The sequence below is a fragment of the Microcebus murinus genome, chromosome 8, assembly GCF_040939455.1.
Source record: "Microcebus murinus isolate Inina chromosome 8, M.murinus_Inina_mat1.0, whole genome shotgun sequence".
NCBI lineage: Eukaryota > Metazoa > Chordata > Mammalia > Primates > Cheirogaleidae > Microcebus > Microcebus murinus.
Window position 1 is genome coordinate 25,335,308 of NC_134111.1, and position 27,744 is coordinate 25,363,051.

General features: G+C 35.6%; 1 protein-coding gene and 1 long non-coding RNA gene across 6 annotated transcripts in view; one reads left to right on the forward strand and one right to left on the reverse strand.

Moving 5' to 3' along the window:
* Positions 1–13,014: 13,014 nt before the first annotated feature.
* On the reverse strand, positions 13,015–14,307 carry LOC142872345 (uncharacterized). The gene is made up of 2 exons (XR_012920543.1): positions 14,025–14,307; positions 13,015–13,200 (listed from the first exon to the last, which is right to left on the reverse strand). It is a non-coding gene; the product is annotated as an uncharacterized LOC142872345 (long non-coding RNA).
* A 61-nt stretch (positions 14,308–14,368) lies between these two features.
* Positions 14,369–27,744, forward strand: part of KYNU (kynureninase) — a 138,419-nt gene continuing 125,043 nt past the window's right edge. For 2 of the 5 annotated variants that reach the window (XM_076005498.1, XM_076005503.1), the window contains exon 1: positions 14,369–14,646. The gene's annotated coding sequence lies outside the window, so the exon portion shown is untranslated. Of the gene's footprint in view, positions 14,647–15,536; positions 15,659–26,618; positions 27,367–27,744 lie in introns of those variants that run through there. The other 3 variants (XM_076005500.1, XM_076005502.1, XM_076005499.1) reach the window with 2 other exon arrangements.

The following is a 27,744-nucleotide window of genomic DNA, read 5'->3' on the forward strand; positions in this document are numbered from 1 at the left end:
TACACAATGGAATACAAGTCAGCTTTAAAAAGGGGGTAGATCCTGCCATTTACGACAAGGATGAGTTTGGAGGACATTCTGCTAAGTGAAATAACCAGACACAGAAACACAAAAATCTCTTGATCTCACTCATACTTGGAATCTAAAAAAGTTGAACTCATAGAAGCAGAAAGTACAATGCTTATCAGAGGCTGGGGCAAAGGAGTGGATGGAGAAAAAGGAGACGTTGATCAAAGATATAAAGTTCAGTTAGAAGGAATAAGCATTAGTGATCTATTACACAGAATGATGACTATAATAAATAATAGTGTATTGTATATTCCAAAGAGTAAATTCCAAATGTTTTCACCACAAGAAAATGCCAAGTTTGCGCAGTGTGGATCTGTTAATCAGCCTGATTTAATCATTCCTCATTGTAAAATGTAGCAAAACATCACACTGTATCCCATAAATATAGAAGATTATTATTAAAATAAAAATTTTAAAATGTATTCATATTATGAATGTGAGCTTTTTTCAGATACAAGCCTTGTCCATTCAAAACTGATGTTTCATCTTCCATATTCACAGAAAATATTACTAAGAGATGGATGGGATGGAGAGAAGGGGGCATCCCTGAGCATGTTATGTGTACGCCCTTCCCGTGGCCACAAACACATCTAGTAAGCCTCCCATGGGAACATTTTTTATGTACATATCATCTTATGTAATCCTCCCAGCAGCCCTGTGTGGAGGATTACATGTCACATTATTATAGATAAGGAAACTGAGACTCAACTAGGCTGTCTTTTGCCAAAGGCTGCAAAACCAGTAAGAGGCAGATTGTCAATATGAATTCTGTGTATTCTAACTTTAAAGTCACATTCTCTCCTCCTGTTAAGCAGCCCCTACAGCAGATCTCAGAGCAGCTCGGCAATATCAGCAGAGCACACTGGACTGAACTTTAGACCTAGAAAGAACAGAATGCTGAGAAACTCTACACAGAGCTAAATCACTTTATTAGGGGAAAAAAAATAAAGAATAATAAAATTTTATATTTTTATGAAGTCTTAGATATTGTTTAGGACTTTTGTATTTACTATTATCTTTGATCTTCATAATAACTTTAGCTTATTAGCTGTGTTTCATGGATTGGGAAATTGGCAAAGAGATGAAATCTAAACAATTTCTCACAGTAAGTACAGTTGTCTTTCAGTATCCATGGAAGATTGGTGCCAGGACCCCCTACAGATACCCAAATCCACAGATGCTTAAATCTATATAAAAAATAGTGCAGTATTTTCATATAATCTCTGCATATCTTTTTTGTTGTTGTTGTTTTTAGACAGAGTCTCACTTTGTTTCCCAGGCTAGAGTGAGTGCTGTGGCGTCAGCCTAGTTCACAGCAACCTCAAACTCCTGGGCTCAAGCAATCCTCCTGCCTCAGCCTCCCTGGTAGCTGGAACTACACACATGCACCACCATCACCATGCCCAGCTAATTTTTTCTATATAATTTTAGTTGGCCAATTAATTGTTTTCTTTTTCCTTTTTTTTTTTTTTTTTGAGACAGAGTCTTGCTTTGTTGCCAAGGCTACAGTGAGTGCCGTGGCGTCAGCCTAGCTCACAGCAACCTCAAACTCCTGGGCTCAAGCAATCCTGCTGCCTCAGCCTCCCGAGTAGCTGGGACTACAGGCATGTGCCACCATGCCTGGTTCATTTTTTCTATATATATTAGTTGGCCAATTAATTTCTTTCTATTTATAGTAGAGACATGGTCTCGCTCTTGCTCAGGCTGGTTTTGAACTCCTGACCTTGAGCGATCTGCCTGCCACGGCCTCCCAGAATGCTAGGAGTACAGGCGTGAGCCACCACTCCCGGCCCTCCCATATTCTTTAAATCATCTCTAGATTATGTATAATACCTAGTACAATGTAAATGCTATATAAATCATTATTCTGTATCTTTTATTTGTACTATTTTAATTTTTATGTTGTTGGTTTTACTGGTATTTTTAAAATACTTTTGATCTGCATTTGATTGAAGCCATGGATGCAAAACCCATGGATACAAAAATTGCATTTGTATCCATGCAATCAAATCTGCATTTGATTGAAGCTATGGGTGCAAAACCCATGGCCCTCTGTAGGGCCAGTGGTTTTGAAGCTGGGATTTGAACATGAATCATTCAATTCAGTGTTTACTTTACTATCCATTACAGCACCCTGCCTTTATAAGCTAATAATGAATTCTGTTGTTCTGCTCTCTTAGAAATTTTTGCCCTATTTAAACAGCATCATTCCCTCCAACGTAAGACTCAATCCCTTCATGCAATAATTAGGAAATGACAGATATTTCTAAGAATAAAATATATAGGCCAATGAGTCAGTCTTGTGCCTATTGTAGAAAGCAGTTGAAAGGAGTCAAAATATGCCACCCCAAAATGTGTCACTTTAGCATAAGGATTATTTTGAATGGAAAGAAAATGAGAATCGATGGATTCAGGAAGAGTTCTGAAGTTCTCTGCCTTCCCTTTAATTGCCTAAAAGTAGGGCCTAACTTTCCATTTGTGAAGGTGTCCTCCTCTTCCTGTGTACCAGAAGAGGAGAGCTTCACTGAGACAGAGTTTATACCAAGATGAGTTTGCATAAACAGACCTTACTGAAATAACCCTTTTCTTCCTGCATATAATCCCTAGTCAGTTATCTGATTTCTTGTCCCTTGAAGCCCAAACCCTCTTTCCTTTTTTATAATAGTATATGACCCCCAAAATCTAACCACTTCAAATTTTCACTTCTCCTCTGTGAATTCCCATGCATGTAAAACATTTGTTAAACTGTATGCATTTTCTTCCTGTTAATCTGTCTTTTTTTAGTTTAATTCACAAGACCCCCCCCAGTTACTTAACCTAAGAGGATAGAGAAAAATATCCCTCCTTCAACACGTTAATATGTATAATTCTTTTTAGTTAAAAAAATTTGAAAAGTCTTCACATATTCTACAGCAACCTGCCCCAAATAGCTTCGAATTCTACCACACCTAATGTGTTACTTTATGTTAGATATTTCCTTTTCATGTTTCGATATGCAAATATTTCTGGACCAAGTGAGGTACTGAAACTAGTGTCATTTACTTAAGTTTCCTATATAATTGGAAAGGCAAGCAGGATGGGAGCACTGGGTAAATTGAAGTGGAAGACAGAGGAGAATGAAGTAGGATATCTATATCCTATTTGGTGATTTTTCCCTATATTTGAGATTTCTTATAAATAAATTGATTGTACAAGTTGGAACCATAAATAAGATAATAAATATCTTAAACTAATGCAGTGATATAGTTCTATATATGTTTTCAAGGGAAAAAATGGCGTTTTGGGAGCTCCTTTTTGACATCTCAGATCAGCGTCAATCTGTCTTTTCATACCAATCCTTTGGTGCCCTACTAAGTGACAGAATTCTGATAGGGGCAGCGCCCAACTGACTCAGGGTAGCAGACTTTCGTACTTTTGACTCACATGCATGGCCTCTACTTTTATGATGCCATCTACAGAGAAATAAATCATCATAAAGTTGACTGAGTGTGTCCTATGTTCATCTGCTTGACTGTGTTTGATGTAATTGACTGACAATAACAAAAGGGGATTAGAGGGAAAAAAAGGCTCACTATTGTCAAGTGGGTGTCACCTGACCCGTGACTTCTGAATGATGGTCAGGATATGGATGGGCTGAGGGAAAAGACGAAGCTATTCAAGGAGAGCAAAGACAGAAAGGACATCAGAAGCATGACATCATGGCATCTGTGCTATGTTGGCGAGGGACTGCATGCAGTGAAAGAAAAAGGGGAAGAGGTATTTTGCACAGTAAAAAGATTAGTCTGATTGAAATAGATAGTTCATGTTGTTAACTAATGAGGAATAATTTTAAAACTGTAAAAGTCTTTGAAATTATTAAATGCTGCAATTTGAGTTTATTTTTATATCACATTTGACATCTCAGGCACAGTAGCCCATGCGGCACACTGGGGAAGAGTTAATTATCTTAGAATGTTCTGTAGAGGATGTGGCTTTCCTGCTTTTATTTCCTCTGTGTATCAGAATATGAACCGAATGGAAAATCAGTGTCCAGCCAGACCAGGACACTACATGTAGCAAAATCTTGAGGTCATTGTATAAAGAAGAAATAAAGAACATGTAGAACATAGCTGAACCCCTATCAGTAATGAGAGTCAAGTGCATGTTATTCTAAATACAATGAACTATAATATCTCTACGGTAGGTTTCTGTTACAATCTTAGTTGCTCCCATTGAAGAACTAATGGAAGGAAATCAATCATAGGCCAGAGTTTTTCTGATGATCTGATTTGAGTTGCTGCTTATGCCTCTGTCTCTCTCGGGGAATACTATTTTTTTTATTTGTTAATTTTTTTATTTCAGGAAATTATGAGAGTACAAACATTTTACATATATGCTTGGGGTATAATAATTAATCACTTAATTTCAAGATTTGGTCAATTTCTTTGCAAATATTTATGGCTACACAATTTCATTCCATGCCTAGACATAATATTCAGTGAGAACTGTAGCATGACAAATAGAAGAAACAATCAGTCAACATTGATATACTATACTTCTACTAGGGTTCATGCTAGCATCAGAGAAGATGACATAGATTTTGCCTTAGAAGATCTGATTTGGAGGTCTAAATATTCCAATATTTCTGATATTTTCAAATATTCATTTCAATATTCCAAAATTTTAATATTTATTGAATACTTAAATATTCAATATTTAATTATTTAAATAATTAAATTTTAAAGAGTAAATAGTGACATTATAAAGAGTTAATGATTAATGTTATATGGAATCATTGGAACTGAAGGCTTAAGGAAAGATTCCTTTCTTTTTTCTTTGGTAGAACTTTGTAGCAGGATTTAAGATGGGGTGTTTCAGAAACGAATATGGAAGGTATTATAAGAAGTAGGAACCAATGTAGAAAAAAGGCAAAGACTGAATGTGGCATATTCTGGAAATAGTGAGATTTCACTTAAGGGAAGCCTTCATCAAAACACAGCCTGAAGTAGCGGAAGGCCATCTGTCCAGCAATTGTAAATGTGGAGATTCGCTCAGCTTAGGCAAAGGGGCCACCATTCAAGGGACAAAAAATAAAATATGTATAAAATTAAAATAGCGTTAAAGTCATGTTTCTTACTGTTAGTCTGTTGACATTCTGCACACAATAGGTGTCCAAATGATGCGAGAGAATTGTTGTCTGAGCAGAATAAAATATGTCACTTTAGAAGTCAAATTGCAACTTTTTTCCCCCTGAATATGTTTCGACTTTGGAGATTTAGAAGGATCAATTTCTATCAGTGGTAGAAAGCTATACTGTGAATATTGAGTTTACGATCTATCATTTGCATGAGCTACATTACAATAGTTTAATTTTTAAAACAATACTGTTGAAATAGTTATTATGCAGGAGCTAGATAATAGATTGTAATACAGACTAAAAGGAATCTCAGTACGTTTCTTCAAGGTACAGAGCAGGTGCAGTTATGTCTCTGCATGTGTATCCCATGCTTATGTATTTTAAATGTAAATTGTTTGCTTTAAGAGAAGATGTTACATTGAATATCGATGCAAAGGGATTATATGTTTGTGTTTTATTTTCTGGAATTATAAAACTCATCTTCTACCTATAATGAGAGTTTGATGAAATATGCCACAGTGTTTGTAACAAATCTGGCATTTAAGAAAGAAGATTTTTATAAACTATAGCTGGGATTTTCCTATATCTACATGCAGTTCTTTTAATATTTTATGCAGGCTTATTAGGATTTTATCTATAGATACATTTAGGTATGTTTTGAATATGAGGGGAAAATCAAAATTTGAAATTGAGCAAAGAACTCAAAGTGAGTTACTAAGACAAAGAGTTCTTAAATAATGAATTTTAAAAGTAGGATATCTTTCTGATAAAGCTTTACCATATAAAGCAAAAATATGAACTATTTCAGCTTGTGACCCAGTGATGCAGAGTTTTCTATAGTGCTGTCTACAGTTGTGATCATTCAGAAAGCTATGGGTATTATATTTATAAAACATTAAAGAGGCCTCCTTTGAAATTAATGGGCAATATATTTATAATGCAGAGGTATTTACATGAGCAATTCTGTAGTAAAGGATAAGCTCAATAGTATGAGGACAAGTTGATTTCAATCTCAGTTTGAAGTTAAAGCATAATTTGGGACCACAGTGAGTGTCTGTAATTCCAGGAATGTGCTGTAGAATGGTATGCATGTTTTTCTGGAACTTTTCCTGAAGATAAATGAGGCATGGTTGTAGGTACTTTTTCATTGGCTGCATTTCCAACAGATTTTTTTTTGTAATGAACATTAGGTGGCTTGTAAGAAGAAAGACTAATAGATTTAAAAATGTAGATACCAAAAAGATCTCTCTCTGCAATGATGACCAAAGGAAATTGAATGTCATCATGGTGTAGTAGTCTCATGGTGTGACATGTCCATGAAAAATAGACAAACCAGGTATTGTTATTATTGATAAAAGAGCTGAAACTCTACAGATAATCAGGTTCTGGAGAAAATAATATATGAATGCATGTTCCTATCATCCTTCCCTCCCAATTCCAGTCACATCCTCAACTACTGTTTCTGAATGAAAACACTACTGTGTGAATTGTTACTGCCTCGGGGATACACTATTAATCCCTCTATTAGGTATTGAGGCAATTGGAGAATAATTCAGTATACCACTATCTAAACTCTAAATTCGGATTAGCTCTATTTCTGTTCAAAGCTGGTTAAGTGTGGTAGTAGTGGGTTTCTTACTTCTCTGCCATGCATCAACCCTGTTCCCCCAATAAAAACATATATTTCACCCTTTTGAGGCAAAGACTATCCTCACAAGCTCACAAATCAGCCAAACAAAACAAAACTTTTCTACAGGTGAGCATTTTGAAATAGAGAAAACTCAGAAGTGGTCAAAGGAAACAGTGACTCAAACTAAAGTTTCTTCACATGAAATCTTGAGGCAAGAAAAATGGAAGCCTGCCTTTCCCCAGCCCCAAACCTAACCCCAGACTGTAGTCAGAAAAGAAAGAGAAAGTATCTGCAGAAAGTTTGTGTTCCCTTAGCTAGATGGGTGCCCGTGGACTAAATATGAAGAGTCTGGGGTGAAAATTAAATTCTGAGTTCCCTGGAGAAAGCTTGATTTACAGAAATCCATAGACCACCGAGGAAAATAATACCTGAACAGGTGTGTAGTGCTAGGAGTACTCTGGCCTTGTGAGACATGTGAGAGAATTAGATCAATATTCCTGACGGAGCCTCAGCAGAGACAGGCAGACTGCCAGCTAGTGTATCACGAGTGCCCAGCTGTGGACAATTCTGAGCCTCCCCCCGCTTGTACCCCACAAGTTATTGCAATAGCTTGCTTTGAGTCATAAAGGCAAATGTGGCCAAGAGTAGGTGTATGCTTCAGAGAATTCAGCACCTTGAGGCCAGAACACCCAAGGAAAACAAGCTAAGCAAGTGGATGTACTCTATTGAGTTTGAATCAGGATTTGAATTATTAATCGAATCTAGATTTGAAATTGCATCTGAAGGAAACAGATGACAACTGTCACAGAAAAGAAAAAGGAACATTGAGATTAATTCAATTGTATTATAAGAAGGCTTTCAGGTGCTGAAAACATAATTTTCAAATTTAAAATAATTTAAAAATTGTTAGAATAATCGAAACAGTGGATGGTGGTTGTTAAGAATTATCATGAAATCTGGAAATGGGAAAAATATAATGAGAGACAAGGGACTCCCACATGTGAAATTTAGGAGTTAAAGAAAAAGAAAATAAGAGAGGTTGAGGAGAGACTAGAGGAATAACTAGGAAAATGATAGTGAAAATTTTTTATGCATCTGCACATGTACACATACACACACACACACACACACACAGAGAAATGCTTTGGCAAAATGTCTGAATTCCAAAATAGAAAAAAACATCTAACAAGCTTCCAGACAGAAAGAACAAGTTATTTCCAAAAGAAAATCCAATTAAACTGATATTGAGCTTTTCCTTCACACTACTGAGAGAAAGAAATGTGTGGAATAACATCTTCATATAAAGAATAGCTGGGATTTTTCTGTGTCTATCTGCAGTTTCTTTCTTTGTAACATTTTATGCAAGCATATTATGATTTTATACATTTTGAATAGTCAGGGGGGTGAGCAGAATCACAATTTGAAATTGAACAAAGAACTTAAAATTAGTTGTCACAGCAAAAGTTTTTAAATAATGAATTTTAGAAGTAGGATAAAATTCTCCTGATAAGAATTCATTATATAAAGTGAAAATCTGAACAGTTTCAGATTGTGATATAGTAATCAAGAGAAAAGGACTATATCCTTTCCAAACCATAATCCATGTCATTATTTATATCCATGTGGATTTTTGAATAATATATAGTATGTTCCTGTATGTTTTATGCTGTTTAATTATGTTATGTCACAATTCTGGTTTTTACTGAATATTTTACTTTTCATATATATCTATGTTGATATAGAGAGATCTTATTTTTCTACTGTTATATATATTTCATCATATGCATATCACATATCTTGTCTATTAATTTCCTTATGTTTGCATTTCTAAATCCTTGCTATAGAAACACACTAAGATGGACAACAGCCCACATTTCTCTTTGTAAGTAAGGGACTGTTTCTAAAGAATCTTGTGGAGATAAAGCTGATTTTTAGCTGGACAGGAAGAGCTCTATCTTTATCTCTGGGGATTCCTGGAAATCTGATTTTTGACTCTTGGCCAAGATAAGGGCAGTGAAACTCATGATGTTCTATTTGGGGTTTGAAACTCTCCTAGACATCAAAGGTTAGGCTCTTTACTGATGGTTTGCAATTGGCTCAACCAGTTGGATAAGCCTGACTTAACTACTTAAAGAAGCACTAAGAACTTTTGTTGGGGAGCTCTACCCAAGACACAATTACTCACACAGATCTTGGGAATTCAAGTCAGAGATTCAAGCCAGGCCTGGGTGGGCCCACCAGGAACTCATACTGTGTGTATCTCCTGGATCTCTAATGCTTGTCTGCATTTTCTAAATAAATGCCTCCACTGAGTGTATACTCTGGAGTTTGATGAGTCAGTATAAATACCTGAACTAGGAAAAACAATACAGATATATACCCAGGAGTGAAACTCTTGGGACATAGGGTATGTTCTTCTTTAATTTCAATAAACTGCAAAAAGGTCTGTTTCCATAATGGTTTTATTGGAACAAAGTACACAGTGAACTTCCCACTTTTCCACATTCTTTCAAGTTCTAGATGTTATGTGAATTTTTATCAACATGATTGGTGTATAAAAGTATTTCAGCATGCATGTTAAAGCATGCCTTTTTCTCATTCCTAAAGTCTTTACCCATCTCTTTACAAATGTATTCAGATTTTCCCTATGTGAATCTCTTATGTTAATCCCTTGACCATTTTTCTATTGTATTTTCTGTCTTTTTTCCTGAGTAATCTCTTAAATATTCTAGATATTGATCTTTTCCCATTCTGTCATTTGCCTGTTAAATGGATCTATTGTATTTCTACTTCAGTTTTCTGGTTTGTAAAGTAAAAATAGTAGGAGTACTTATAACTGTTTTTCTCCCTAAGGATTAAATGAGATAGTACCGTGTTTCCCCAAAAGTAAGACCTACCCATAAAATAAGCCCTAGCAGGATTTCTAAGCATTTGTGCAATATAAGCCCTACCCAGAAAATAAGACCTAGTGATGAGTGTGGCTATACAGTGTATCTACACAACCCATGCATTTCCTCACAGAGCATCAAAGAAGACAAGCAGCCCTTCTCATCTGCCCCATCAGAGCTCTATTGCTTGACATGAGAGATTGGGACCAATGGTTCTAAAGGAAACAGAGTTGCAAGAAATTCAGGATAGAATTCAGGGTTTGGAGAGTTATGATGATGTTCCAGAAGAAGACGACTTAACTATATTTGAATAAACGTAGATTGCTGTATCGTACTTAAAAAAAATAACACATCCCTGAAAATAAGCCCTAGGGTGTCTTCTTGAGGAAAAATAAATATAAGACCCTGTCTTATTTTCAGGGAAAATTTTCAATACCTATAAAATACTAATGTAATATCTGACACATAGTGAGGGTTCAATACATGCTAGTGATTTACTAAGCCTCTTCCTCTATTGAATAGATATTGTGTTATACTTAGATATATGTATACATTTAGAAAATTTAATTTTAATCTAGATTTAAATTGAGTGCTTTTCCAATATTGTATTTAATCCCAGATCAAGGTCTCAGGCTAGATGCCTGAAATTTAGAGTGGAGGCTACAGTGACAGATGGAGAAGGATGGAGCTGGGAAATCAGGAGCCATACTCTGCTCTTGAACTCACAGTAGCCAGGCATGCCTGTCTGTGCAGGAAAGAGACCCTGACCTCAAACCTGACCTGCCTTTCTGCCTCAAGCACCTGACCTGCCAGTGACAGAGGAACTCACAATAGTATCCACTGAATTCTTATGTTTGTATTTGCAAAACTACAACACTTTCATCACCACTACTCTTGCACATTTTGCATGATTTATTACCTAGCATGCCAAAAATATATTTTGAAAAAGCCATCATGAAACACAAAGTCTAAGTTGTATTTGATTTCCTTTCCTGTAGAAAAACACACCTAGGAAGGAAAGAACAAAAAAATACACTGCTAATGACAAAATAAGGAATAGGATCATTCGTAAATTGATGAGTTAGGATACGTTCTCTAAAATCTGTATTTTAGATATTGGCAAATAAAGAAAGACATGAAAAACAATGGGGCAATTGGAATGTTCTTATATATGCGTGGTGTTTTCTCTTAGTAGAAAGTTTTCTTTTCAGTTGCTAAACAAATTCTCTAAAAATTGAAAATATTTCAGAAGTTCTCAGGAAATGATCATTAAAGTAAATTGCTAGTGCTTGGTGAATTTCCACTCTAGTCTCCATTCTTGGCTCTCTGGATCAATACTCTAGTATTAGCTGGGTTCTCAATTGGCAAGGATTCCTGGGGAAGAAATTATATTCACTTATCTAAATCAGATTAGTCTAAGATAGACATTGCCTCCGGGTTGTATACATTCAGCCTAGGTTGGTAAAAACATTTCATCCCCTAAAATAAGTTCCTAGAGTACTCATTGAGAAGATGAAAGGCCACATCTAGGCTTAGAGGAAAAGAGTGAGGTGTGAGCTGCACCAGCAGTGACTGCCACAGGCAAGTGAAAAGAAGATAGCTTCATGTGTGTATATACTCTTCTCTGGAACCCTCTCTGACTTCCCCAAGCAGAACAATCATTAGCTAATTCCACAAGGATGTACTTTCAGAATACTCTGAATGACTCAATTCTAATCATGTTCTCTGTAAATCTAATTGATCAAATATGCATATGAAATTACTCTTTTTGGTAACTTTCAGACCATCTTTGGACCTTTATTACATTAATCAACAAATTCAATTAATTAATCATGTAGATGACCAGGTAGTATGGACTTAGGAATTGTGCATATGCTAGAGCTTTCCAAATTGAGCTAACTCACCTATATAACGCAATAAGCGTGATAGGTGTGCTCCTATGGTGTTTGGGTTATTAAGACGGTCTTATTAGATAGCACATTGTTTTGTAAACCATATGTCAATAGGCTTAATTCTCACAAACATAATGGGAAGTGTTTGTTTCATTGCTTTGTCCTGCAATTGCACTATAATCAAGATAGAGTACAAGAAGCAATAGTAATAGACGCAAGAAGCATGTCTCATAAATCACTAATGGGACTCATTTAACAAACAAAGGCTTGCAGTCAACTCTTAGGGCTAAGAGGCAGAGTGGTAAAGAATAAGCTTTTCATAAAATCTCTTTAGCTTCAAATGTAAGCACAATGTTTTTTGTGGGCATGCAGTGGAAAGGATTAGTTCTAACTCTGTGTGAGTGTGAGTGTGTGTGTGTGTGTGTGTGTGTGTGTGTGTATGTGTGTGTTTCTCCAACCATCCCTATGATTCCTTATAAGAGAAGCAACTTCTGTTTTGAAAGAGTGGGCTGTGGGGTAAGACACTGAGGACAGAGCTCTGATAAAGCATACTACTCTTCATAGTCCTTCTGGAGCTGGAGTTTAACACCTGGTGGGCATTTTTATTAATGTGATGGCTTCCCCTAAAATGTGTTTGTTTCCTTGATGGATTTTTCTTTTATTTATGTAAAATTGCATACCTTTGTCATGTTATACTTGTAAAATTTTGTGATAATGAAAATATAGGCTAAAATAAGCTTTTTAGACCAATAACTAAAAACATGATAGTATTGCAAGGCACTTTTCCTATTTGAAAACCAAAAGTAAATCTTTGAATATTAGGAAACCATATAATTAACACTTTGAAAAAACCATATTCTTTGTGTGGAATAACCTCCTCGTTTGTTTACTTGATTTGTGCCTACTCAACCTAAGACCCCACATTTCCTTCTGATAATGCTGGATCTAGACATTAACAGATACTCATGCTTATGGTTCAAGATTGGTGTTTTGTTTTCTAATATTCTATTTCATTGCCATCATGCTTTTATTTTCTCTGTTGATTTTAATTTGTGATATTTTAATCTAGTTTATCAATATAACTGGCTATTAATAGATCCTTGTGAAAAAAGACAACATAGAGGCAATCTAGCTAATTAATGAAATAACTGAATAGTTTTAATTCAGAAAACCTTTGCAAAAAGTCAGTAAAGAAAGATAAAACTTCATGCTCAAGTGACAAATACTCCTAGAATGGAAAGTAATTGTCTCAATCAGTTTGGGCTGCTATAACAAAATCAGCAAGTAATTTACAAAAAATAGAAAGTATAAATAGAAATTTATACTTATGTATAAATTTTATTTACAAAAATAGAGATTTATGAATTTTATTTACAAAAATGGAAATTTATTCATGAATTTTATTTACAAAAAGAGAGATTCACTTATGAATTTTATTTACAAAAAAGAGAGATTTATTTAGAAAATTTTACTTATAAAAAATAATCTGGAAAGTCCAAGATCAAGGTGCTAGCAGGTTTGGTGTCCAGTGAAGGCTTGTTCTCTGCTTCCAAGATGATGCCTTGTTGCTGTATCCTCTGGAGGGGAAGGGACAAAGGCTGCATCCTCATGTGGTGGGAGGAGAGTGGAAAAGGAAAAGGTTTGTTTCTTATAGATGGTACAATCTGGGTGTTCTCATGTGGAAGAAGGGATGGGAGGAATGAGGTAGCTCTCTGAAGCCTCTATTACAAGGGCATTAATCCCATCCCAGAGTGCAGAGCTCTTACAGCCTAATCGCCTCCCAAACCACCCACCTCCCAAGACCATCACCTTGGGGGCTAAGTTCTAACATGTGAATAGGGGAGGGACACATATATTCAACATATAGCAGTAATCAAATATGCAGATAAACTAAGAACTCAGCCTGTGCTAAGGGTTATTAAGAGCAATGAAAAAAAAAAAAAAAGATCTACAAGAACAAAAATGAAAGAATGTATTTCTTCTTGATAACCCAGGGAAAAGAGTGTAACATGAGATTGAAAGAGAAGAGGTGGCAAAGGAGAATGAGGATAGAAATTAACTGAGATTTGTGCTGTAAAAGAAGTGATAGGATCAAGAGCTTTCAACACAGAGGCTGTCTGCAGAGAAGGCAGTTTTGGATTTGTCGATTAGGGAGTCATTAGAGCTTTGTCAGAGAGGAGGTCCAGTAACACAGTGGAAGTAAAAGTAAGATCCAGGGGAAACTTGCAGCTAAAAAACCACATTAAAGGCATTTCTACATTGCTTTTCTCTCTGAAGCTAAGAGAAAACAAAAAATAACTTTGTAGAAAACCGAGAAGAAAATTCTGTCTTGAATAAAACAGGTAATAGCTATAAAGTTAAACCACAAACTATGAGAATAGCTGCTGAATACAATAAAGTTTCAGACCTAAGAAATCTTGCATTCTTACCTCCTGTGAGCCATGGAGTTCTCCCAAGGCTTGTGGTGTGGTCTTGTGGGATACAGTGAAGAACATCTTACCCAGACTAGCACTTCTGGAAAATTGGATACACTGGGGAGCAATCTCTAAACTCCATTCCATTCTAAGTACTGGAAAGAAAGATGTAAGACTGGAGGAGAAATCACATAGATCGGCCATTGTCATAAAAATCACAGTCAGGACAGCAGTAGACCAAAGATCAGAAGTTCACCTTATGCACGATGACCAGGGTTAGCTAAGTCATCTCGCAACACCAAAAGCTACGTCACCTGGTGCTAAAGTTGAGCCATGTGGAGTTCCTGCTTCAACAACACACAAGGGATTGAGCCATACCTGGTAGATAAGTCGCCTCATACCTCCTGGGTACCTCAGTCAGGTTTCTGATTTATAGAAGACTTTACCTCTCTCAGAACAGTTACATAAAATATTGCAGGAGACATTATAAAAGACACAACAAACTCTGACTGGAGTATAAAAGCATACCTCAGAGTTAAGATTAAAACATGACTTGATTTTTGGAAGAGGGCAATCAAGAGAGAAAAAGGACATTTCAACCAGAAGGAAGTAACTGCATATGAGGAAAACCACAGAGGTGAGTGTGGGAGTCTGGGGCAGTTGAATTCTCATGGTGAATTTAAGACGGCTGGGTGGTAGCACCGGTGGGGAAACGGGGCCCAAAATACAACTCCAAAGCTAGGCCCAGGCCAAATCCTGGTGAGCCTCATGTAAAAACTTCATCCTTTACAGACACCGGTAAAAAGTCCTTTAAGTAACATTTTTGGACATGATTTTATCTGTGGTTTAGAAAGATTGATCTGTGAATGACTTGGAGTTTAGAGTTTAAGGAAAAATACTAGGACAGGGATCAGGTTAGGAGACTGTCCAGAGGAAGTGGCAGCATGAAGACAGGTCAGACTGAGACAGGTGGGGAGGGTGGGAATGCAATAGAAGGAATGTATAGACAGTAACTGGTCAAAGTGAGGACTCCATGTTTTCCCTCAAAGGCCAATAGAATTATGATCCTGTGATCTTTGTGAAGAATAGGGGATAAGAGGAAACTGGAAAACCATTTCTTCTGCACAGGTCTTCCTGCTGAATATATTTTTAGTCTGTGTTAGTGTCCTTTCACTAACTTAAAATTTAGAGCGCCCTGCTTAGCTCCTCGTTGGTATTAGTAAACCATTAACCTACAATTGCATCCATCTTGTGTCAAGGCAATGAGGCCAAAAGTCCATCCTTTCAAGCACAGTAAAGATAGGGGGGTCGCACATGGGGGAAATGTTTTCTTAGGCAAACATGGCAAAGAGCAAAGACAACTGAGAGTCAGAAGTTAGAAGATATGTAAAAGAACCAAATCAGAAGTAGGTCCTTTGTAAGCAGCACAGGAGATGTAGCTAGTTGCTGATCACTTTCAACTACTCCCTTGCTTGGATGTTCCCCACAAAGAGCCAGACCATAAAGCACTCTTGTTATGCCGAACAGCCCGAGGACACTCCAGATGAACATGGGAAGGTAATAGAGCACCTGACCCTCCTCCAAATGAATGGCCATGGCAATGAATACTTTGAAAAGCTGCCCTACAAAATACAATGTTGAGTCAACAGGTGAGGAGTAAATGGAATTAGTGTCCAATTAAAGTGAGAGAAGGAGAATCCCTTATTCATTTATTTATGTATCTTACCACTTATCATTGAACAAGGGGTAAGGAATTTATATTTTGCATTGAAATGAAATAGGCCATGCACAGATTGAAAAAACAAATAAATAAACGGATGCAATGGAAAAATTAATGTACAGTGGACACAAGTGGAAGTTAGAACTCATTGAGAGACATCAAAGGTCCTGCAAGGCTGCTAAAGGTGGAGCAGAAAGTTGAGTTTTACCTCCCTCGCAAACAAAGCAAAAAGTAACACAATTCTACAAATTTTTCCAAACACTAAGAAGATCTGAGAGATATTTCTCCCATGGGTTCGCATAAAAGAATCATGTTTCGATATAGAACAGATGTAAAACTGAAATCCATGCCTTTGCCTTTTTTATTCTCTTTAATTCACCAGAACAGGAAGTCAAATTTGAGTTCTCCAAGAGCCAAAGGCATTAAGAGTCAAAAGCAATAGAGTTCAAGTGTGCAGCTGGAGGTAAAATCCAAAGTTCCTGAAAAGTAACCCAATTGTCAGCTGATGTCACTATGTTCCTTTAAATGTCAATGGTATCAGTTTAAACCACACCTTGCTCCAAGGATATATGTGTTTGAGGGAAGGAGATGGAAATTCTCAACATCTCTCTTGCCTGAGTCCCTACTTTCACAAATTTATTTCATTTTTGTAGATTATCTCATTCCACCAGAGATTGTCTCTTTTCCACATCAAATCATACCATACTGACACCAACTCTGTTCTTTTATTGCCTCCAGGTAGAGCACAGACGGGAGACTTTTGGCTGAAATTTTAGATAGAAAAAGGATCATGTTGCAGGACAGTAACATGAACCATTATGAAGCTTCTTTGTCTCTTCTCCATTTACCTCCTTGCCCATCATTTTCAACCTGCAAGAATCTTAACATTGCTTGCACTTTTAAAATGGCAGCGAAATTTTGCTGTCTGTCTGTCCCATCCCAACTTAGCTATACTCACCTTACAAAATGAGCTGCTTGATAGTAAATTTGTGTGTTGGTTTGACCTTTTTTCCCTTTATGTTTTAGAAATTGAAAAGGTTGAACTTTACCTTCATCTCTTAAAGATCTTAAATCATTTTTGAGTTACTAAATCCAGTTTTCCTGCCTTACCTAGGGGTGGATAGTAGGATCCAGTTGAAAAACACAGGGTATCTGCCCTTAAAAAAATGGGTAGATAATTCCATATTCAAGGAATAAGGTGTAATCATGCTCTTGTATTTGAATGTCTGTGCGTATGTGTGTGTGTGCACGTGTGTGTGTGTGTGTGTGTGTGTGTGTGTGTGTGTGTAAAGAAAGAGAAAGAAAGAGGTCAGGGGGAAGATGCTTGTGTTTTGGATTCATATGGTGGCAACCTTGTCCTATCAATCACCAATTAGTCTGTTGATGGGACTGATTGCTCTGTAGGAAAGCAGTGGAGAATGTTTGAGGCATACCAACCTTGTACCAATACCCAAGGAGTGGCTACAATAGAAAACTGTGCCTTAGAGTCCCAGTTACAGCCCACCCACAGTAGCTGATACATATGTTTTCAGGATAACCCTTTAAGCCAGAGGATAACACTCATTAATCACCTTGGTCATTGTATATATCAGAGTTCTTTCACCTTCTGCATCTCTGTGATAAGCTATCCAGGCTACAAGAGACTTTGCCACCAGCACCTTCACATATAATCACCAGTAACAGAAGATGGTTCCTAAGTTTCTTTTCCAAATTCATCAGCATTTAACTGAAGATGGTTAATTTCCTCTTAAGAACAGATAGTCTTTGACATTATGGTTTAGATGGATATAGAAGTAAATATAAAATGATATGTGGATATTTATTTAGCTATGTGCCTTAAAAAAATAAATGAATAAAATGACACAAAAAGATTGAAAAAGAGGAAATTAAAGAAAATATACATGGAAAACATTAGCAAAAAAGCAGGCTTGCCTATATTAAGATAAAATATAAAATTCACAGTAAGAAGTATTCCATAATCAAATGGGAATATCTTATTGAGTAATATGAACACAGATATTAACAGTTCTTTATCTATTAAGAACATTAACCTGTATGGTATAATATTAACACATATTATAATAATTTTTTCCAGTTTTTCATTTGTTTTTTATCTTCATTTATTGTGGAGTTTCTTTGTATTTTGCACTGTAAAAGGATTTTTAAAATTTATTTTTACAAAGTTAAATTTAGCAAATTTTCTGATACTTACAACTGACAGTCATAACAAAGAATCTTTTTCCTTTTACCCAAGTTGTAGAGAAAGTCAAGGTAAGGACCAAGCAGAAATTCACCACATTTTTTACCTACAGGCCCATGTGTGGGAAAAGTTTGGATGGAAAAGTGAGGGTGAGAAATGCCTATGAGTAAAACTTATTGTAATTTTGACTTGAGGGACCATGACAATATTTTTAATATTAAAAAATTAAATTAAATCAATAAGAAGGAGAATCATAAAATTTAGTAGACATCAAAACAAAAAACAAACTATATTTTATATGTGTAGTAAAACCAACTGAGTAGAGAAAAAAATAGAACTAATCAGGTAACTTTTTTCACTGCTATGTATCTAGAGGCATTGATACCTGATCACAGTAAGTTCATCTAGAATCTAAATTTGGTTTTTAAATACAGTAGTCCCTTCTAAAAAGAACCAAAGCTTTGGATAAATGGCTGATTTCAGGATTGACGCTAGAATAGTCCAAGATCAGCCTGGAACATCTTTGCTAGAAAGTAAGCAAATGTTCAAAAACAAAATGATGATGACATGTCAAAAGGACACAGGAGCCAGCTTGAAGGAGTTCCTACTGGCTTAATGTGGGACATTTTGGGTATCAAAATTATCACTACCAGTAGTGGGACAAACTGACTTTCCATTCCTCCTAAAGAGATAAATTGAGGTCATAATATCACTAATGAAGGGTTCCTGCCAAAAATTCATAACCTGAGTTGATGGTGGAAATATCAGATATGTGTATGTTTGTATAAATGTGTGGGTGTGCAGATGAGAGGGGATAAGAAAGAGATCAAAATGGTAAAAATTGGTGAAACTTGGTGAATGGCGTGCAAAATAGTCTTTGTAATGTTTTTGCAACTCTTCTGTAGGAGTGAAATTATTTCAAAGCAAAAATTTTAAATATGATAAATTGATAAATCTTCAAATTGAAAAAATAAACAAATTTCATATAGCATCATATATGAATAGATCAAATAGACCTCATCAATTAACTACAGTAAGTCCTTACTTAATGTCAATAACTTCTTGAAAAATGCAACTTTAAATGAAATGATGTATACCAAAATCAATTTTTTTTTCTCATCAACATTATAAAGAAAAGACATTGAAGAAAATGATGTTATTTGAGGACCTACTATACTTCATTAAGATAACAGTTTCCAAGAACCTATCAATGATGTTAAAGGAGGACTTACTGTCCATAAACTATTTGAATAAATAACCTACCAAGCAGTGTGTGTGTGTGTGTGTGTGTGTGTGTGTGTGTGTGTGTATGACTTGTGCTTAGAAAGATATGATTTATATTCAGCATATTCACAGAGAGAAGATCATGACAGGAAAGATAAGTATAGGGTAGATTAGAAGATCGACCACAAATTATAGGAGCTCCAGAAAAAGAAGACTAGTAATAAAAAAGAGGGTAATGGAAGCCATGATAAAATTATCAAAGGCAGCTTTCCTGAAAAGAAGACCAAACTTGTTGATTAAAAGTACTCACTTATTTCCAAGCTGAAATAATAATAAAATGGCATGCCTATAAGCATATCCTTAGAGAATTCCTGAACTGTAAAGACAGATTAAAAAATTATAAACTTATCAACAAAAGGAACAGGTTAACACCTGATTTCTTATTTGTATCATGGACTTATAAGAAAGCAGAACAGTATCTCCAGATTAATGAGAGAAAATAGCTGTCCCAACATCTCATACATAGCCAAGATAATATTGAACTATTAGGCTGACAAAAATATATATGTATATTTCAAAATATGTAAAAATTTAGTCAGTATGTCACTCATATATATACATGATCTATAAAAAATAATCGTGAAAAAAAGTCAAATTACAAATGAATCAGAAGAGAAACTTGGAAATGGAATAAGATGAAAAAATAGAAAAGAATGGAGAATAAACCATGCAATGTTGTATTATCACTATCCCTCTGTACATATCCTAATGAACAATGATGGACTTAGAAAGTGTAATATTCATTCTAAAGAAAGTCTCTTGAAATAGCAGGACATTCTCATGGGAATTCTAGGTACTAAACTATCTCAGAAAATCTAGGAATTGGGTCCTTGGGGAAAAGGAGAGGAGGGAAGGTAAAGCCTTCTCAAGTTTCTATCAGGGAACAGAGGGAAGTAGAGAAAAAGAGTAGGAGAGCTAAAGTCTTATAAATGTATCCTCTATTTGGGGTGAGGGAAGGAGAGGGAGGGTAGTAGGCAGGAAACAGTCTTGAAAGGGGAAAAAGTGAAGCTTATAGGTGAAAAAATTGATATATTTTTTTCAAATAATAGCAAATACATACACATCTAATTAAGTGAGCACAGAAATGGAAGGGTATTATTAGAATACCAAAAAAGTCATATTCGAACTTCCAATTCAACAAGGATGATTCAAACAGGGAAAAATAGTAATAAAAAAACTCCATGAAATAAGTAATGTGGAGTTTAATTTTCAGTAATATGGCAGACTACACATTCTAAAAATACCTTTCTATGTAACACTAAAAATATTTGGTAATATATACATAGATAGATATGTAATAGATGGATAGATTAGATGGATGGATGGATGGATAGATGAATAACTAGATAGATGGATAGATAGTTCACATGACTGGAAATTTAATGCAGGAAGGTCAGGAGTGAGATAGGATCATCAAACCTGTGGGCTCAGGAGCACGGAAGCCACAAGAGAGTCTGCAGCATCTATGAGGCCAGGTGGTCTAGAAGTGCCCATGAAGGCGATTCAGAAAAAGGACAATGAGCCTTCACAGACGGGGACCCTGCAGTTATAATGAGGAGACAATATAATGTAGCATAAAATGTATAAATAGAAAACATTTTCTAAAACACAGAACTGATCAGAGTATAAAATGTTTCAGTACCCAAAATGCAATGGGAGTATGAGCCAAAGTTAGGACTACCTTTGCCTTGGCATCCAGCTAGAAGTTATGAAATGCACACTATGGCATCCCAGCTGAGAACTACTCAGTGTCCGTGGACCTGCTCTCTGTGGGGTGTTGTGTGGCAAGGAGGAGGCTGAGAACTGCTGTTCTGGAGAACTTGATAGACACCTGCAAGGCCATCTTTCAATGAGACACACTCTTCCGGTTTTCCATATACCACAAAAACACAATTTTTAAAATTAAAAACAATTGCAATTTATTAATGATGAATATTTAAAGTAACTGGGAAAAAATTAGAATTATGAAATAAAACCCAGGAGATGAATTGAAAGAATACAATCCCCCCAAAATGAATAAGCTGAGTAAAAATAAATAATAAAGAGCCTAATACAAGAAATAATAAAGGTCAGACCATGTAACAGAAACCGATTTAAGATAAATAATGCTAAAATCAATAAAATGAGAATAAGCATACAAGTGAATTATAAAATAAACTAGAGAAAGAAATAAAAAATATCAAAAAGAGTTAAAATAATAAAAGACTCAATACTGGAATAATAAATAATAAAAAGAAAATTTAAGAAACAAATTGGGCAAAAGTGAAAAAGACAAGTAATTTGACTGGAAAAATTAATGTTGAAAAATATGATTAGGAAAAGGGGTTATATGGGAACTCTCTGTACGTTCTGCTTAATTTTATAAAAGAATAAAATCTGTATGAAAGAATAAAAATGTAAAAAAAATTAAAGATAAGGTGAAAAAAGAAAACAGCTCAAAGCCATGTCAAACAACAAAATATGGTAAAATAATGCAGTGGGGGAAAAGCTATAATTTATTTTAAACAGAATTAATATATTCTGAATAAAAATAATTGGCTCTGATGAAAATAGCTGCAACACAATTCCATATCAACTTTATTCTTTTCTTTAAATTGAATAGCTTTTGGCAGGTTAGACTCCTGTTCTTATCTTGTTTGGGAATTGAGATTAGGATAAACTTCAGAAAATCAACAGGAAAGCTCATCTTTGTGTATGGTCTGGAATAGTTTGAATAATGTGGGAAATCTAATCTTTAAAGCTGAGCTAGAACTCAGTGCAAAACTATTGGAACAATGTTGGCTTCCATATGCTAACTGTTTGAACACATTTTAAATTATCGTCTGAAAGAATTGTTCTCTTCAAGTGTTCCTCTTATTGGGTCAGCTTGAAAATTTGTATTTTGCTAAAACATTGTATCTTTCTTCCAGATAACAAAAACATTTCTGTAGAACCAGATACTGATGTTATATATAAATACAAGTTAACATTTCAAATTGATAAATATCCTTTTCCATGTTTTGATAGCTCTTGTTCTTATCTAATACTTTGTACCTTCCTTATCCAAATAAAAGCCCCTTAGAAGGATTTCCTTTTGGCTCTTGGAGACCTGCTGCAACATTCTTTGGATTCTAGTGTAGAGAAATCTTTCCCCCTGTTTGTAGTATGAGATTACGAACATTTAGGAATTTCATATACTTTTGTGTCTGTGTACCATAAACTATGGGAAGTCACAGATGGCTGGAAAAATCAGTGTACAGATACCAGACACATTGACAATGGGAACTTTTGTAGCATTTATTAGTGACACTAGAAAACACTTTGCCAGAAAAAAAAAGGAAGAAACATCAAATGCCAGAAGAGGATCTTGAAGTGATACCTCTAAACATGCCCTTCACTACCTATCATGATAGTCATTGTTAATATATTTTTTCAAAAAGTTTTGTGAGATTTGAGTTATTATGGTAAAAGGAAGCCATATGCATTGTGCTTCATACTATGGAAAAAATACTAATGTAAGCTTTGTCTTTAAATGGAGATTTTTATATTTCCTGTTCCCATTTTGCAAAGACTCATCACAATGTCAATGATGTTGTCATGTATTCGATGATGTCAATATGACTCAAGTTATTCCAGGTTTTCTATGTTTTACAGAAACCTCATAGAACCTGTAGTTATCAAAGGAGGAGTAGTGGCAGCAACAATATTACTTTGAGGGAAGCTATATTATTAAACAAACAGTAACAGCAACAACTACCACTACAAAATGGTTTATTTGAAAACAAAACTTTGCTATATTATGGGAATGTAAAAACCCTTAATGTTAATTTACTAATTAATCAACATTACATGTATTCAGAGATGATGACTCATTCAATTAGTGCCAGCAATGGTAACAGCGTTTGCTTATTTCAAAATTATTTTGGACACCCTTTGTAGCTCAACTATGATTCTTTTATCAGCTTGGAATACAGATGGGGGGAAAGTAGATTATTTTATTAATTCCAGTTCCTCATGTAAACAATCAGACATTTGGGCAAACTAACATGCAAACACATGTCACAGAGGATTACTAAAATTCCCCTGCTAGAGCACAAGGTACAGATTGCTTTAAATGCCTCTGTGAACTTAATGGAGAGTAAGAAGTTCTGATCTAGGAAAAAGCAAAAGGGTTATAAGAATTTTAGTTTCTAAATAAATTTTCTCCTTTACTTTTTTTTTTTAACCACACTTCAAACTTTTTATTTTTCTATTTTTCTTTACTTTTTCCCCCTAAATAAATTTTAATCACCAACTGGCAAAATGTCATTTGCTTACAAGGAGCCCTGTGTTTTCCTCTGAAAAACTGAGGACACTACATATAGACAGTAGGAAAGTCCCCACCCATTACTGAGAAATTTTTCTAATAATCAGACTATGTACCTCACTGGAAAGAGAGATTTTCTAAACATAGCCTAGTGATTTATGAGCATATTCATGTTTTTGCTTTCCCAGTTATAGAAGTGAGGGAGAGGGAGAAGAGAGGAGAGAAGAGGGGGGGGAGGAGACTGGAGAAGAAGGGAGGAGATAAAAAGGGGAGGAAGGGGTAAGAAAAAAGAAGAAAAGGGAAGAGGGAAAGAGAGGGAGGGAAGGCAGGAGGAGGGGACTAGGGAGAGAAGGGGAGAGCAGAAGGGGAGGGGAGGAGAGAAGGAGGGGAAGGAAGGGAAGAGAGGCTCTGGGACTGAGAGGGAAAAAGAGGGGAAGGGAGAAAAGGAAATGGGAGGGAGAAGAGCAGAGGAGAGAGACTTCTGCCTGTGTGTTCTGTTCTTTATATTTCCCCTACCCATTTGGAGAAGATTTTGTATCCTGTGGCGTCAGAATACAAATTGCTCAAGAAGGACCTCCTGACCTGGCATTTGAGAAAGATTATGTTATGTTATATTGGTTATCCCCAAGTGAAAAAAAAAAAGGATGTTTGTGTGTACAGAGCCCGGGCGTGCGAGGGTGGGGAAAGGAGAGAGGCAGAAGGGCAGAGAGGAGGAAGTTAATTGGCCCCTCCCAGAGTATTTGTTCTGCAGAAAACAAACTTCTGGGAACTTCCCATCATCCTACTGGAAGAAGGAGGAGGAGTCTCAGTAATGACTCACATTAAATTTTTCTCCAGAGAAGTGAGAAGAGCTCCAAATAAGTTTTTATTTAATTAAAAAAAATAGAGTAATATAAATTTTAAAAAATGTTTGAGTGTGATTTTTCTTTTCTTTTCCTTTTTTTTTTTTTTTTTTTGTTTTGTTTTGTTTTGTTTTTTAATAGAGACAAGGTATCACTATGTTGCCCAGGCTGGTCTCAAATTCCTGGCCTCAAGTGATCTTCCTGTCTAGGCCTCTCAAAGTGCTGAGATTACAGGCATAAGCCACAACTGTGCCTAGCCCTGAAATTTTCTATCTATCCAAGTTTGAAACTGCAGCTTTTTATTAGTTCTTCCCTAATTCGTTCTTGAAGTTGAGGTTTTTCTCTCCTTACTAGAGACTACTCTTAGTAGTGGGAACTGAATTAGCCATCAAGCAACTGTCTTTAATCTCATCACTCATTCTCACTCACTGAACATCCAGCATTGGAGTCATGCTTGGATTGGTAGTGCAGGCTTGGTTTCTTTCAGAAAGAGTTTGCTGCAGTGAATTTAATTTGATGAATCATCCGGTAAGCACCCATTGAGGTCTACTAAATGCTAGGCACTGAACAAGCCCTGAAGAATCATGGTTTAAAAATTACCTCTTGGGAGAACAGAACTTCCCTATATCCCCAATCATCAATTTTGATGGAAGGAAGTGAATCTTAAAAAAAAAAAAAATTAATCAATTCGATAGATATCTATTTAGCTCCATACGTGGGTAATGCTCTGAGGAAGATAAAATCACAGTTCTGTCTCTCACAGACATATCATGTTGTAGGTGGGATGACATGTAATAGAAAATTCTGAATTGGTACAACTTATCCTGGCAACACTTCTTTTCTTCTTGTCTCTGAAAAAGAAGAAATGGAAGCTCACTCTGGGATTTCTTCAGCCTCCACAGCTGGCCCTGCACCGGGTCTTGCTTTCACTCCTGCCCTCATGGCTTGTATCTCATAATCCCTTTATATTTTTAGGGGCTTATGTTATTGTAAAAGTTTTGCTCACCATTAGATCCCAGCATTTTTCTTTGCACCTGGTGCAAAGAATACACTTAATACTTTCTTAAATGAATAAAGGTAACACATTTAAAGAGAGAGAGATTTACAAAACAAAAGAAATAGAAGTTAGCTTAGACCTTCAAATTCTTTAAAAGTGGAAATGTTAAACAATAGTTTTTAAGATGCTATTTTGATGGAATGGATTTAATAGTATTATTAAAAGATTTTAGAAGAAACAGTGTGAAAGCAAGATCTTGATGTATTTATTTCTATCTCTATTTCTACATTATAGTCACTAAAGGAGAGTGACTCTCCCACAAAAAAATGACACAGATCCTACCCTCTGGTTCATTCCCCACATGTTAGAACCTAGAAAATTTTCCAAAGTTTTTACAACACAAAGGCATAAGCAAAATAGAAAAGAAAAAGTACAAGTTTTGAAATTCCTGAATGGATTCCAATTTTTTTTCTCTTTCAAGTTAATAAAACAAGGATAGTCACCTTACTTTATAGGATTGTTGTAAGGATTGGATTGATAAAATGAAATATATTTTATTTTCCCTGGTCAATTAACTGTATTAAAGTAATTTCATGGGCTTTGTCTGCCTCTCTTGAAGATTGGAGGATAGTACTTTTTGTCTGGTTAATTAAAAAACAATAAAGAATATGTCTAGCTAACTTTGTGCTACCTTAAAAACAAAAAACAAACAAACAAAAAAAGAATATGTCATTTATTGATTTATGTAGTAAATCTTTATTTATGTAGTAAATTTATGTAGTAAGGCTTTCACTTTGGTAGCTAGAAGACAGAAGCTCACCAAGGGTTTAAGTCAATTGTCTTAATTGTCAGGGTTATACAACAAACACTTGATAAAAATGATTAAATAAAATAACACTTTATTTGGTATGCTGTAGGTGCTCAATAAAGAATTAGTATGCATAAGTAATTCAATTATTGAGGCCCACTCTAAATCTTTAGTCCTAATTCTGAAAGTCTTTAATCTTAGTTTTTATTTATATTTATCAAAAGAGCCAAGCTCAGGAATATGCCTAAAAAAGGTAATCAAGGTAGAACAATAGAAAATTCATAGGTTTAAGTCATGGTGGCTCACACCTGTAATCCTAGCACTCTGGGAGGCTGAGGTGAGAGGATTGCTTGAAGCTAGGAGTTCTACACCAGCCTGAGCAAGAGCAAGACCTCATTTCTATTAAAAGAAAGAAAGAAAGAAAGAAAGAAAGAAAGAAAGAAAGAAAGAAAGAAAGAAAGAAAGAAAGAAAGAAAGAAAGAAAGAAAGAAAGAAAGAAAGAAAGAAAGAAAGAAAGAAAGAAAAAAGAAAAAGAAAGAAGGAAAGCTCATAGGCTTAAAGAAGGAATAATTTGGCTTAATGAAGTTTCCCAGGCTAGTTGCCACTGAGTCTTCAAACCCTAACTAACACTTCTTTGTTTTTACTGCCTAGATTTACTACCTAGGAGTTTATTAAAACTCACATATTAGGTAAGAAAGTATGTTCTGAGATTGGGAGCCTATTTTGAACTATTGACTGAAAAGTTCACCCTTTAAATATCATGGACTCTGTCATCAGACTTGAAATTCCCAATGACCTTAACAGTGCACCTCAAAAATCCAGATTCCAAAGCAAAGGAAAAATGCAAAATTTGGAATTTGGCTCTAAGACAAACTCTTCAGCTCTGCTGCCTGAGATCTAAATAGTAGAGGGCCAGGAAGTGTTTACCCGAGTCTAAGGAGCAGAGTGATTTACGGGAAAGAACCCTCAGTGGAGGCACAGGCCTTTGAAAGCATAAACTGGAGCACTTTGTGCTTAGAGTTTTGTTAGTGAATGGAGATTTACAATCAGATAAGATTGGGTGGGAGGAACTAAAGTTAGTTTACAAATTCCCCACTGGGTGGAGTCTGAGCGGTTCTTTGAGTTTCTCACCCTAACGTCTGACATAAATTTGCAAGGAATTCTCTTGAGAGGTTCCTTGAGAGATTCTAGGAGCTGTGGACCCCGTCGGAATCCTAGCAGGTAAGCACCAGGCACTAGGTGTGTATTCTGGACACAAATACTCACTCAGTGGCTTTTCCAAATGAAGCTTCTCTCGGCTAGAATCCTTGTCGTAGTGCTTTAAAGGTTTTTTTCTGCTGAGTTCTTCATTTTTTTCCCCACATTCTCTTCATAAATAAAAATGGCATGACCACCCTAAGGCCCCTCACCTTTAAAAACAGGTTATATGAAGAGATCTTTACCAATGTAGTAAAAAAGAATTGTTCAATAGTACACTGTAGTACATCTGTTGAACATGGTTACATTTGACAAATTAAAGCTAATCCTGTAGTTACTTGAATTTAAATAAGATTAGATCAAAATCCAGATGAGGGAAAGATACCTTTAAATAGGCTTTAA